This window comes from Cygnus olor, chromosome 1 (assembly GCF_009769625.2).
Source record: "Cygnus olor isolate bCygOlo1 chromosome 1, bCygOlo1.pri.v2, whole genome shotgun sequence".
NCBI classification, from domain to species: Eukaryota; Metazoa; Chordata; class Aves; order Anseriformes; family Anatidae; genus Cygnus; species Cygnus olor.
The window spans coordinates 94,982,549-94,996,849 of NC_049169.1; the positions used below are offsets into that span (position 1 = coordinate 94,982,549).

Below are 14,301 nucleotides of genomic sequence, written 5' to 3' on the forward strand. Positions count from 1 at the left end.
CATGTAATATGTAGGAGGAATTCTGCTCTTTTGCTTTGCTTTAAGTAGGAACTCTGATTCCAACAGTGCTATCAGGTTTGCAATCTCATAACTGAGAGAAATCTGAAAGAAGGCATGTCTGCAAGCCCTGATAGATACCTCATAACCTTATGTCTGTCTTGCTCTTCTGAACAGTAGAAAAAATATCTTTTTACTGATACTGTAATCTTCACTGATGATGGGAAGCATTTTTATATCATGATTTCCTTAGCCTAACTTTTTATTGCATCCAAATCACTGATAATACAAGAGCAAGTGCTAGATTCTGCACCTGGGACAGGGCAACCTGGGCTATGTGTTCAGAGTGGGGGATGGGAGGCTGGGGAGCAGCCTCTCAGAAAGGGATTTGAGAGTGCTGGCTGATAGCATGCTGAGTATAAGCCAGCAGTGTGCCCTAGCCGCCAGGAGGGCCAACCCTACCCTGGGGTGCATCAGGCACAGCACTGGGTCATGGGAAGGGACTGTCCTGCTCTGCTCTGCTCTGGTGTGGCCTCACCTCGAGCACTGTGTGCAGTTCTGAGTACCACAATATAAGAATGACATAAAACTGTTAGAGAGTGTCCAAAGGAGGGCTACAAAGATGGTGAGGGGTATAGAGGGGAAAATGTATGAGGAGCGGCTGAAATAACTTGGTTTGTTAAGCCCAGAGAAGGGGAGACTGAGGGGAGGCCTCATGGCAACCTGCAGCTCCCTCACAAGGGCAGGCGCTGAGCTCTGCTCTCTGGGGACAGCGACAGGACCCGAGGGGACGGCATGGAGCTGGGACAGGGGAGGGACAGGCTGGTTGTTAGGAAGAGGTTCTGCACCCAGGGGGTGGTCGGGCACTGGGACAGGCTCCCCAGGGCAGTGGTCACGGCACTGAGCCTGCCAGAGTTCAAGAAGTGTTTGGACTACGCTCTCAGACACATGGTCTGATTTTTGGGTGGTCCTGGGTGGACCCAGGATAGAGTCAATGATCTTTGTGGGTTCCTTCCAACTCAGGATATTCTATTATTCTATGATAACAGGAGATAACGTTCCATCAGCTCTCAGAATTACATGTCTGAATGAGATCTTAGAGCTCCCATACAGCTGTGCTGGGAGCGGGAGAGTGATGTCATCTATTTGCGTATAAATATATTCAGAAAAAAAAATCAGCACTAAATAGAAGAGATGCAGTCCCTAGAGCCACTTTTCAGGCACTTACAGAAAAATTGCATATTTGCAAAGTTTGATATTTTGTTCGTAAGTTTTCTAAGTTTGATACTTATTTTTCATACTGTTTTTCTCCTCCCTGAAAGTTTGTTATGTTAATGTCAGCAAGAGGATGGCTAAATTCCAGAGGATGTGGGTCTCTGTCCAGCTCTTCCTGTCATATCATCCAGTTATCCTGGAGCACATTTAGCTTTGAAAGAATGGTTCTGCATTGTGACTACTGTCAATATATTGGGTTAATGCAGGACATATTCCCATGTGAATCAGAACAGACATTTCACCTATGTCATTTCAGAAGTTAATGTGACTCTTCTTCAACTGTCCTCCACAATTTCTGCTTCCCTTCCTACATCTAGATGCCTCATTTGAACACCTGGGGTTCTGACCTGTTCTCTGATGTAATCTGGTGTCTGGCCAAGACCATGGCAAAGTTAGAAAGAAACAGCCTGGGCACGGAGCCCTGACCCTGGTGTGTAAATGCACTGTTTTCCAAAGAACAGTCTGATCCATCCCTTGCACACATGGTTTGTTCACACAAGGCACAGGCAGTTCTTGCAGCAATATTTAAGCCCATTCTTGCCTCTGTGTCTCAGGTTTTCTGTTCACTCTGGCTTATGCCAGACTCCTGTTGTGTCAGTACATTTTCAGCAGAGTTACTGCTCCCTCTTCACTTCTGTGCTGTGCTATGACCCCATGCTTCTGGTGGACCAGGTCCTTGAAGCAGGAGAGCTTCCACCCCCTGCCTTTTTAAAGAGATGGGCTTCCTGTATCTTCTTGGCTCTGCCTTTCCTTACGGGGCTGATCTGCGGCTGATAAACCCCATAGCAGATGGGGTAGGAGTCTTTTCTTGTATCTTTCCTATCAGAGAGAATTACTGTTCTGAGCTAGTGGAAGAAACGTGTTCTTCATTTAGCACTGAAAAAGCTCAAATTTTACCAGCCCCTCCCCAAGCTTTCTGCAAAGTGCTAACAATATAAGCCTTTCTATATTTGCATTACTGATGCTTTTTCCAGTGCAGAGGTGCTCAGCCTGAGACAAGCTAGCAAGCAGCGATGATTAGAGTAGTAATAATGAATGAATCTGTAGTCAGGTATTCGCTGTTTCCTAGGTAAATCTATTTGTGTTCATGTAAGTCCTGAAACGTGTTGACTGGACATTTTTGGTAGGGGAAAACTGAAGGCAATTTCTGGATCTCTCAGGGAAAAGTCTGCTATTTATTTCTCTTACAGCTTGTCTAGACAACATTTAACCAATTTGAAGAAACCTAAGTAGCAAATAGAATGAGCATAAAAAACAACACTAGTGGCTAAAATCCAAATATGGCTGGTACTCAGAGGAAGTTGCTGACAAAGTCTCTCTCTGAAAGTAAAATATATTTCTCTGATAGTATCTGAAACCATAGCAAGGCCCACAGTCTCATGAGTGAGGACGCTGAAGAATGATATCCACAGAATATGCAGTATACCTTTTGTACCCCCAGAGTACTAGGTTTGTAACTTGTCTCAGAGAGGCCTAAGTAGGTCCGGAAGCATAAACTGCTTTTGTGACCAGGGAATGGCTCCCCCTGTACATGAGCAATGCTAGGTGTGCATCCGCTGTGTGAGTGAATGTGAGCTCAGGTTGTTCTGACGAAAAAAAAAAAAAAAAAAAAAGGATCTGTAATAACCAAGCACGTTTCAACTGCAGCAGAATCACTTTGATGGCATGAACTTGATTTTGATGATAACTTAAAATATATATTTGGGCTAGTGTAGCTTTTTGCTGCTGAATTCTTTGTGGCTTTCAGTTATGCAGTTATATTACCACAAGAACTAATATCAACACCAGTTTAGTCATGTGAAGTGCTTATTGTGCTCCTTCTCACTTTTCAGAACAAAAGGAAAAAGTTTTTTGGTCCGGTGGCTTATTTACACCACATTTTTGCTTTGTATATAGACCATGTAGAAACTGTACTGCCTACAGAGTCACACACAGATAAACTTGTATGTCTAGGTGGTACCTCTCAGTAGGTTTAACTTATTTTTCTTCAAAAAAAAAAAAGGAAAGAAAAATAAAAAAAAAATAAAAATAAAACATGGCTTCTGTCTGTTCAAAAATTATGGTCAAAAGTACTGACTTATCAGGTAGAAATCTGACTCATACCTATGTTCTCCAGCTAAACTGCTGACAAGAGAGTGGCTGTGAGGGAAAGAGAGCATGAGAAAATGTTTGGAGGACGGAGAATATCAGAACCTTCAAAATCAGACCATAACAGGTTTCTTTCAGCCTCCACCTCTTGCTGGTCGTGGTCATGGACAATGATCATTCTCCTGCCCATTAGAGGATAAGAGCTTGGTATGTCAGAGCATATGACTATACTGGGCAAAGAGAACAAAACAAACGTTTTTATCCAGAGCAGCCATATAACAGTTTCTGTGGAAATTCTCAACACTGTTTGCAACTTCACATGTCTCAATGGTGTACAACAGAATACAAATGGAAGAAACCTCTCCATGCATAACTTTTCCCATACCCATAGTATCTGCTTGTTCCCAAAGAACAGCTTAATTTACTTATGTCCCAGAGGAATGAACAACCGTGGAATTTCTCTTTAGAATACCTCTTTACAATTTCTCCCTTCTGGAAGGACTTACTGTGACTGATATCCTCCCAGACACTGAAGGAAATATTACATACTTATGAAAATGGAGTTTTTTCTACTTTGTATGCAGGTAATTCCAGTGCTGAACCTGGCAGTAGCTGCGTCTGCTACATAGTGGTGTTGATATAGCTAGAGCCGAAAAGCAGAAGGGCTGGTCCCTGACTTTCTTCTTCAGTCACTGGCTCTGCTGTCTTTGGCCCATTTTCTGAGCCGTCTCTGTACCTGGATTGCTTCTGTAAATGGAACCCAAGGATTCAGGTCTCACAGAGGACAGCTATTCACCCACACAGGGCAGCCAAAAGTTAGGCTTGGTTTTTCCAGTGCTTCACCCTTCTGATCTTCCTGATATACAGTTTTACCTTTCAGAGTAGCATGAAGTACAAGGAGATTTTTCAGACAGGCTTCTAAACCAAGCTCTTTCTTCTAGACTTCATAGAGAATAGAGACTAAAGTGACTTCTCTGTCACCCTCAGTTTCCTTGTCCCTCCTCAGCAGTCATTGGAAATTGGATTGGTCATGGTTATAGGTTTCTTTTTTTAGGTCATTTCTTTTCTGCTGGACTTTTCCTCTGAACCCCAGAGGCTTACTGTGTTTTCTTGTCATGATAACCATAGCAATCTTAAACCTCCCTAACTTAAATACAACTGTTCCTCTCTGTCCAGATTCACAAAGGGCTGTGTTACACTCACTCCATTTCCCTTTTCTAAAATGGCAGGCCCAGCCCTTTTTTATTCTGTTCATACTTGTAAAATTATAATTACTTTGAATTTATACAGATACATTCACCTGTCTTTAGAAATACTTCTGTTTCAAAATATAATTGCCCTTTGCAAGGACTTTAGGGTCTGGGCTTGCGCTCACATTTTTGTGAATAAAGACTTGCAGCAGCCCTGGGCTGTACCTGTGCTTTCATCCTCTGGAACTCCTGCATGTTCATTTGGGATGAAAGATTCAGTAAATAGAGCAGTGCATGTATGAATTGTACATTTACAAAGTCTTGTCCCATGATTAATTTGGACCAGGCCTTTGTGGGACTCTGCACAGCGTGTCATTAACAGAAAGGTAAATGCTGACATGTATTTACCCCCTGATCTAAAATATATCACTGCTATGGCTTTTTCAAATAAAAGCCTGTCCACACTTTCTGATATGAGCAAAAGGTTCTTGGAGGTTATTGACCTAAGCTAAAAAGTAAAGGAATAAAATCAAATATCATGCTGAGGCAGACATCTACCACAGACAATTCAGCATAAACATTTAGCAATATAATAAACTGTAGGAAACATTCTTATAATGGAACTGTCACGCATTCTTAAGGGCTGACCTTATCACTCCTGCTTACAAGCACCCACACATCCTTCTGCACAGTACTTGTGCTAAAGATTACTTGTAAAAAAATATAATAAAAACAACAACAACAAAGACAAACACAACAATATAGCTTGTTCAAAGTAAAAGGCTTTGTCTACTACTCATATTTCAGGAGGTTCATTTTTTGATAAATGATTAAATTCTATTTTCTTCTTTTTATCTAATCCTTTTCCAAAGTAAGAAGTCTCACTTAGCAGAATGTCCCTAAGCCATTTCATTCCCTTCCACTAGTCATATTGCATGAAAGAAGAGGCCTAGGGACTAAAGTGCCATGCTGTCTGTAGCATAACCTCAGCTCTGCTTTGTTCCAGACTTCAGACTTCCTGTTTGCTGTTGAGCAGGTAGCTGCTTGTAATTTCCTAGCTGTAAGCACATACATATTCAAAGGGCTGTTGTGTGAGTAAACACATGGAAGATGAAGGGGTGCTTACATAGCAAGGTATTGCTAACTTGAGATAGGTAGAACCAAGGTCACGGGGGAGCTCACATGCTGAGAAGATGTAGGTGGATTTTTCATAATCCTCTGATGGACAGATACACTGAGTAAAAAATAAAGAATGTGTGGTCACAGATTTGCTGTTTTGCAACTAAGCATGTGTGGCAGAGGAAGACCTGAAACTTACTGATCTCAGTTTGTTTTGGTAATGGAAAGTTAGAAGTAATGGTTGGTTTTCTCACAAAAAGCTCTTCCTACTTCTTGCTCACTTTATAGCATTAACATAAATATATTACATCAAGAAGTAAAGCAGATAGAAAAAAGGCAAAAAACAAACATGAAAATCATGTTTAAAACACATTATTAGGGGCTTGAAAACTAAGCAAATGAAAGATATAAGAAAAGGTACAAACAATCTACAAATGTAGCATACGTGCATTATTTTACAGTCTGTGATTCCTGACAATGTGACATGATGACATGAACACAGACCAAAGGGAAAGGCTATCCAGAAGCAATTAATGAAGGGTGTCATTATTTTGCCCAGCTCTGGCTGGGCAGTTGCTTGCATGGATGACAGCTGAGATGAATTCGGTCTGTAGGAGAGAAGAAACTGTGGGGGGAACAGCTTCGTTAGAAGTGCTGGTAATAGCTTTGTAGGGTTGTTTGTTTTTGTTTTTACTTGCTTGACACTAGAGGCACTTTGCTGGAACTCAGAGTGGTATCTGCTGCCCTGGATTCTGCTCTTTTTTCTCCTCCAAAATGAGTTCAAGTGTGAATTATCTGCAAGTTGTGGGGAACTTCTGTTTTGCCTGTGATCCTGTAGTATCCAGAATGCAATGCTGAGTCTGGTTAGCCCTGAGGGGAGTGAAACCTGTGGCTGGTTATGTAGAAAGAAATTCTTAAATAAGATGTTGACTCTTTCTTTTCTGTTGTGCTCTGGCTGGATTCCTGCAAAAGTACAGTAAGGTTACTGCTTCAATATAACCTGGCAGGAAGTGGTGGAGAGTGATCAGAACAACTTTTCTGTGGCACTTAGGAAATTTTGACCCAACCTAGCAGTGATACCTGCCTGTAGAGTCTTGCTTGGTCTCATAAAGTTGAATGAGATATAAATATGCCTGTTGGTGAGGTATGTCCTGACCAGTGCATGCAGAGCTTACCTGATTCAGGTCAGCTGCATGCCTTCCACTGTAACCAGCTTGTCCCTACTGTGGCAACTTGCTCACTAGCGTGAGAACAAATGTGAGCTGGGTCAGTGTGGTTTTCTGTGCTTAGACCTCTTGCGGCTTTCAGCGATACAGATTGCTTATCATGAAACGATAACAGAACCATAAGAGACGTTTGAAATGAAGTCCTTTCTTATGCCTATGGTTTATTTGCATGTTTTTCCTGCTCTATAAGATTGAAATGATTTGATGGCTCAAGTAATTGTGCCCAAGTATACAATACAGAAATCCATGTTTATGGTTAGTCTTAAGTTGTACAAGTTTAATGAGGGATTTTCTGGTGCTAAATACAGCAAGTTTTTGTGGAGACCAGTAGAGTTGTGGGATATAGAACTTTTCTTCCCCTGATAACTGCTTCCAACTCAACCCACCTCAGAAATTGAGCTATTTGAAGAAAAACTCTCTGCTAGTGTGAGTGAGAATAAAGGCGTTCTCCCCACTGGAAGTGCAACTTGTTAGAAAAAGTTTAGTGCTGAAATTTTGAAGGTCCATTTATGAATAAAAGGTGTATGTCTTCACCTCATTCCTAATTCCATCATGGCTAGGCACTGGTTTAATTCCTTCGCTCTGTTGAAAAGTTTGTTTCTGAAAACTAGTTCTTTTGACAAAGATTTGATTATTTATAATCTATCAAAGCCATCCAAGATGAAATACTAGGTGCTAAAGGAGTCTTCTGTGAGAAACGTATACTGTCCATTAATGGCTGGAAGTCATAGCCAAACAAATTCTAACAGGAAAACAGGTACAGATTTATTTTCCCTTTAGTTTTACCCTCAGACGAAAGCTTGCTATAGTAGTAAAGTTTGCCAACAGACCTGCTCTTGTGGGGACGACTGTTCCTACTGAATCTCTCTGAAGAAGATAGGTTTGGTCTCTTCTGTCATGAAGGATGATGTCTGCTATCCCTACTACAGGAGGATCTGAGGCAAAATCCATACTTTTCTTTCAGGAAAATGTTTCCTAAAGACATGCTAATGAAGAATTACAGTTAAAATGCATTGTAGTAGGAGAAATTTACTTACCTTCTAGCACATGAGCCATGGTTTCTTTTATTTCTGCAAATAAGAGTGAAGATAGACTTGGGTTATAAGAAGAGATAAAAGCAAAGTCTGATTAAAATTGACTCTCAGATTCTGGAATTATGTGACAGTGTCAGGTGTCTCAAGTCTCAGAGGCTATACTGTTCTTCAGAGCTTCGGAAATGACTACAGACATAGAGCAGTAATTCACCCGGGACTCCGTTCACCAGCATAATGCCTGATGTTACGTTAATACAATGTCTTGCTGCTATGTCACAAGCAGACATGCAGAATAATTAAGCACCTAGGTGAATGTGAAGGGGGCAGGGGAGAACCTGTCTTCTCTTCAGCTCCAGCTTTTTGGCTGAGGGTGCAGGACCATGTGCAGGCAACTCTAATACCTGACTGTGGTGTTTGCCTCCAAAGTCTCATCCTCAAGGTGTTATTGCTCTCGTACAAATGTGGACTGCTATGAAAATGCTATTTTTTTCATACATTCCCATGTGAATACACTTCTTGATATACCTCCAGATATTTTTAAATCTGTTTTTTTTCACATCTCAGTGCATGAGATATACTTTCTGATGTATAATATACTAATATAATTTCTAATATACTTTCTCATGTGCTTGTTTTGTGTAAAACCAAGGTAACAGTTCCAAAATATACTATCTGCTCTTTAATCTCCATCTTACACGTCAAGCAAGTAGTAACACTTAACTTTTAGGGTGGAATGAGAGTTTTCACTAAGCCAAAACAGCACTTGATTCATTGTGAGGATTTCCTGTGCATCTTTTTTGGTGGTTGTTAGATATCAGTCAAGACTTAGTTTTCTACGCGTTGAATCTAAATGTTTAATTCTGAGGCTTTTTTGGCTGAAACAAATCGAAGTATTCAGAAATTCAACAACCATCATAAATATATTCCCAGCTCTGTCTTTGGTACAGAATTCTTCTCCAAACTCTTCTGCACTGTTTTCTGTGTGTGTTTTTGTTTTTCCTTTAGTTTTAACTCTGAACGAATTTGCAGTGGGCAAACATCTGCTTTATCTGGTGCCCTGAGGTTTTTGTGCATGGATGGAGCATTGCAACAGATGTATAAGCATAGCTGTGGAAACCACAGTGCACACAGTTTCTTATTAGCTATTCCCCTCCAAACACAGGAGCAATCTAACTGCTAGATATGTGGGGTTCAGTGGTTTTCTTCTGTGATGTTGTTTGGCAATCACGATGGCAAGTGCTGTTTTAAGTGCTTTAAGGAAGATAGCAACACAATTGTCTTTACTTAATGTGTTCGTTTTCCTAACCCAGAAAGTGTTTGTCCTTCTGGATGATGTCCAATTCCGGTACACGTCACGAAGGGACCTTGGTGGCTATGCCTTGGCCTGTGCCTTGATGGGCCAGGCAGCCACTTGGATCTGCTGTCTACTCCAGGACAACCTCCTGTTGTCAGCCTTACGTGTCAGAAAGAAGCATGCTTTGAGGCATGTTCCTCTGAGAGGGTTCAATAGCGAGCTTCCATCAAAGGATTTTCCCTTAAAAATCCGTCTGAAGTGTTTTGAAGAGAGCCTGTACCCAGGGGAAATACCAGTATGTATCAACCAACAAAAAGCCCTGTGAAAGCCACTGGCATGTGTAGATGTATAGTTTGGAACCTCTAGATTGGGATTTGTTTTTCCTGACAAAAGTTAAACATCTCCTATGCTGTTCCCTGCCACCTTTCTCCCACACATCCCCCCCCAACCCCTCAAAACCCACCAAAGCTCACTACCTTCACCATTTCCCCCCTCCTCCCTCTCTGTCCAGCAGCGGACCAGGAAAGGTCATTTGGATGCTTTCTCAGCTGTGAGTTTGCTGTGTGGCCTCATGACAAGTAACCTGGGGAGCACACTTGCTTGGTCCCATTTTTCTGAAAGACTCCCCACTGAGGGGGAACACAGGCTACTGCATTTATATTGTAGCTCCTGCAGTGAATTTTCTTCTGTCCTTTTTCCATCCAGCTGCTGATCAGTAGTACCCTGTTCCTGACGCGAGCATGCTATCTAGCCATGGGTGCAACAAAGCTAAGGAACAATTGGTGCACATTCTCCTGACCTCCAGCATCAATAGCTACTTGCTCCTGAAGGCAGTCTGCCATGGTTGTTGCTCCAATAGCAAGCAGTGTGAAGGCTCAGGCAGTTTTCCAACAAAACTCATGCCAACTTTGCTCTCAGTGCTCAAGTGGATGAGTTGCTCAGCTGAGTAGGAAAACCTTGTTGCTGTGCTCTCAGGAGTCAGCATTGCTGTTTGCTGTGCCAGATCACCCTGCCCAGCCTGCTCCCAAATGATCTGCTGCTTGGAGCTGGAGATCCCTCTTCACAGCACCAAGCTTCCTGTGCTGACAGTCTGGGAAGGCATGTGGAAATAGATATAGTGACTGTGACTTCTGTTTGTCCCACCTTCTCACACAGCTGTGTGAAGATAAATTTTGCATTAGATGTTATGGAACTGGAGGAAACATTTTTCCTCTAGTAATGACAGGGTGTTATCACTGTCCAGGCATGACCCCAGCTTATTCCCCAAAAAACTCATAATCTGATACCTTTTCTTTACAGTGTGATCTTCTGCCAATGCCTGAACATGTCCAAAGACAGAAAAGTAGTTACAAGGTTTTTAAAACCACTTTTGGAGAAGGCAGCTGTGCCAGAATGGGTGAGACTGAATAGGATTAAGCAGAAATATCTGTTGTTTATTCATCTTTCAACACAAGAAGAGCTCTTTAAAATGAGTAGCCATGTCTTCCCTTGCAGTCTGCTTTGCAGTTTCTTTACCACTGTAGAGATATTGCCTCTAACTGGAACACAACTTCACTCTTGTGCTGGAGCACCACCAGTGTTTGAGAGGACTAAGCAGCTGTTTAAGCAGATGGCAGGGCAGGTGAAGACACCTCCCGGGTCCTTTCCCCTGCCGTGGTACTTACTCCCTTATGGCAGTCTTGGGGTAGATCAGACCTCAAAGCTGACTTGTTTTTACCTACCAAGTTGCCTAACTGCTCATTGAGGAGCTGCATAAACTGGTACCAATTTCAGTGATGGGACACTGTGGAGGTGGGAATAAGCTGCTAGCAGTAGGCTGGGTGGGGGAATTTTGGGACCATTTTCTTATGGCACACAACCAAGGAGCAACATTGTTTTATACATATCCTGCCGATACTACAAACCCTAGATCAAAAGAGGGGCCTGGGATGTCTCTTGCTTTAATCTCTAGCTCTGGCTCCCTTAGTACCTTTTTCCTTTTGAGTCACCTTCTTGGCTTAAAGTGAGGATTTTTGGCAGCCACCCCAAAAACACCCAGAAGGAGAGGCCTATTTTTCCCAGTGTTGTGTCAATTTGGTCACTCTTGCACACAGGTTACTTCTGCGCAGATTTGAGAGATGGAATCAGGGATACAAACGCTTCTTAAGATTTTCTGAAGTAACCCAATCTTACACTACCTGCAATGAGAAACACATATGTGCCGTTTTCTGTATCTTTGTTCACATGTTTATACATGAAATGGGAAGTCACTGTGAGAATCACACTTTTCTGTTCATTTTATCTTGCTTTTTCCAGCTGTACAAATCATAGCAGGTAGAAGAAAAGCAGGGTACCCTACAGGTTGGTGTGAGAGCTTGTCAGGGGAATGACATGGGTGTGTATGCTTGTACCGAGCTTCAGAAATACTCTGTGGAAGTGAGAATGTCTTTCAGTCTGTGTTCCTGTTTACTGTGTTCAGACAGCACTGGGGGGATATGAGGAGAATTGTACTAGGGATTTATGACTAGTAATGTGGAAGAGATGCAGCTGGCGACGCTGGAGAGCTCTGAGTGAATTCCGCAAAAGAACAGGACGTGAGAGGGGTTTTATGTAATACTCTGGGGCAAGCTCACCAAGCAACAAAAAAATGAGACTCTGTGGTCTCTCCGTTGTGCGAACATGATGGGGAAGGACTGAAACTTAGATAAGTCAGTTCTTACTTAGGGGTGGAGGTGGGGGAGAAAAATTGGTGCAGTCTGAGTTTGTTAGAACTTATTCCTCCTTTGTTTTTTTGTTTGCTTGTTTTTTGAGGAGGGGAAGAATAGTTTAAAACTGGTATATTAAAATACCCCAATGACAGCTAAAGAAAGAAAAAGGCAAGCAATCTTTTCCTGCCAAAGCTCTTTATGCAGTGAACATGCTGATGAGAAGGTGGGGCATCCAGTGAGAGAAAGGAAGAAGCGTTCTCGGTTGCTCCTGTAGTTGCCCAGGAGACTGGGCTGAAACTCAGACTGTAGAAAGCCTAGGTTGCTTTATACTCTGTCCTGCAGAAGGATTTGTGATGGCTTTGAGAGTAAATAGACCAAGGAATAGGGACAAGGCTGGTCACACAATCCTGTGGACTCTGCTGTGTGAGTTTGATCTCTTTCATCCCTGAAGGAGGATAGGACTGTGAGCCATTTGAATGGAAATGGCAACAAAGAATGTAAGTTATTTTTCTTTCTGGCTAGAGTCTTGAGCAGTCTGGAGAACAGGAAGGGAAATACAATAAGTTAGCCCCAAACAAGAGGTACAGCAAGTCTCAGATTCATGTCCTGAATACTACTGACACTGGTGGGCTATTGTTAACCTAGGGCATGTCTGGCATCTCTGAAATTTTGCCTGCCTACAGTTTGTAAAGAGAGGAAAGGAAGAGATCTCTGCATACTGCGTTTGTCTGTAATATACTTAGTAAAAGTCAAGCAGAGTTGCAGCTTTGCAGATGGTCTTAATGTAAAATGCAGTGGTGAAGAAGCTGTGTGCTTGTGGGTAGGTTTGTATGTATGGGTGCTCAGAGCTTGCTCAGCTGCTGCAGAGATGCGATTTAGCCAAGTATGATGTGCGTGCAGTCAGTCAGTTTATGTGCGCTGTGGAAACTCACTCACCAGGATAACTACAAATATCTACTAAAGTCAGTGTGGTTTTCTGCTAGCCTTTGATAAGGCAGTTCAGTTACCACAAAGAACTAGCAGTAATTCAGTTAGCCATCCAAAGCGTTTCTTTGTCTAGCTCTCATCCCCAAGTTCATTTGCATTGTGTGTCAGCTGTGCAGCGTTTGAACCTCTGTGACCAAGCAGCCGTATGCGGCAGCACATGGGCACAACAGGGCCACATCAGCGAGTGAAAGGAGCAGTTTCACTGCGCTCTGTCAGCAGAATCAGTCTGCATTTGTACGGTGTCATGGCCAGAAACACCCCTAAACAGCCATTTATAGGAGTCTGTTGGCCGCACATGAAGAGAAGCAAGGTAGTGGTGTGTAAATTAGCTGTTCAGCTAGGAAGTGGAGGCCAAGCTGGTTTGCTACTCAGAGAGGAAACAAGACATCTTCCACGTTATCAGGTTATGAGCAAGACTTAATAGACAAAAATAAGCATAAACTATCTTGAGATTCTTACTATCTAAATATAATTGATGGGCCTGATGCCTAAGGGAGGACAGAGACTGTCAGACAGCTATGCTGCTAGAAAAGCTGCATAAGGATGGAGTGTGGTGACATGGCATTTTGTTTTCTCTATAAAGCTAGGTGACTACTCTGTATGTGCTGAGACTTACAAGCTTGCTCTTCTTATCACTGAAGTTTATATGAGGTTTTGGTCCTGGCTCAGATATGAAATAAGGCTCACAAAGCTTGAGAAGTGGTCAGTCATGCATAAAAGCAGCGAATGAAGAACACAGATCATGATCATCTTACAGATTTCTGAAAGCCGTGGAGTTCCCTGTTCTCTGCCTTCTGTGCCCACTATGTAAGTTCAAGCTCAGCCCAGTGAGGTACTCTTCTGGGCAGGGTGTCCCGACAATCACCCTGTTTTGTCAACCTTAAGCCTAGTGTTTGTACACAAGCTGCTAGAACAAAGCTAATAAATCTGGTTGAACTTCATCAATGCCCTCAAAACACCAGAGGTTTGTGGTCATTTGTGGAGAAAAGCCAGCCTCCAAGGTCCTAGTTTCTGTGTTTTACTTTCTGTAACATTAATGCTCCAGTTTTAAGCCCAGCTTGATGGCTGAGAGCTAGAGATCTGTGTAATTAATACTCCAAACAAACAAATGCTTGAATAGCTGTTGATATGGGGGGTGGGCAGGGGATGTGCAATTAATGTCATGTGGGATCAGAAGGGTTGTAAAGAGTATAGAGAGGTCTAACAGCTGGCAGATGGAAAAGGTCTCCAGGTGTATTAGTTTGGAACAGGGTCTTCTGTACAGTGACACTGATGAGACCTGGATTTCTGCTGAGTTTGGAGAAATGAGGTGGGTCTGAAATACCTACTGTTTCTTTGAAATTTCAGGTGCATAGTAATACTCAGCTCTAGTAACATCTACCCAAAATAGAAGTTCAGAAATGA

At 42.4% G+C, this 14,301-nt stretch overlaps 1 protein-coding gene and 1 long non-coding RNA gene across 3 annotated transcripts in view; one reads left to right on the forward strand and one right to left on the reverse strand.

Moving 5' to 3' along the window:
- Window positions 1-14,301, forward strand: part of LOC121076257 — a 118,750-nt gene that overhangs the window by 100,990 nt on the left and 3,459 nt on the right. The window lies entirely within an intron of this gene.
- Window positions 1-14,301, reverse strand: part of CD200R1 (CD200 receptor 1) — a 55,264-nt gene that overhangs the window by 36,273 nt on the left and 4,690 nt on the right. The window lies entirely within an intron of this gene.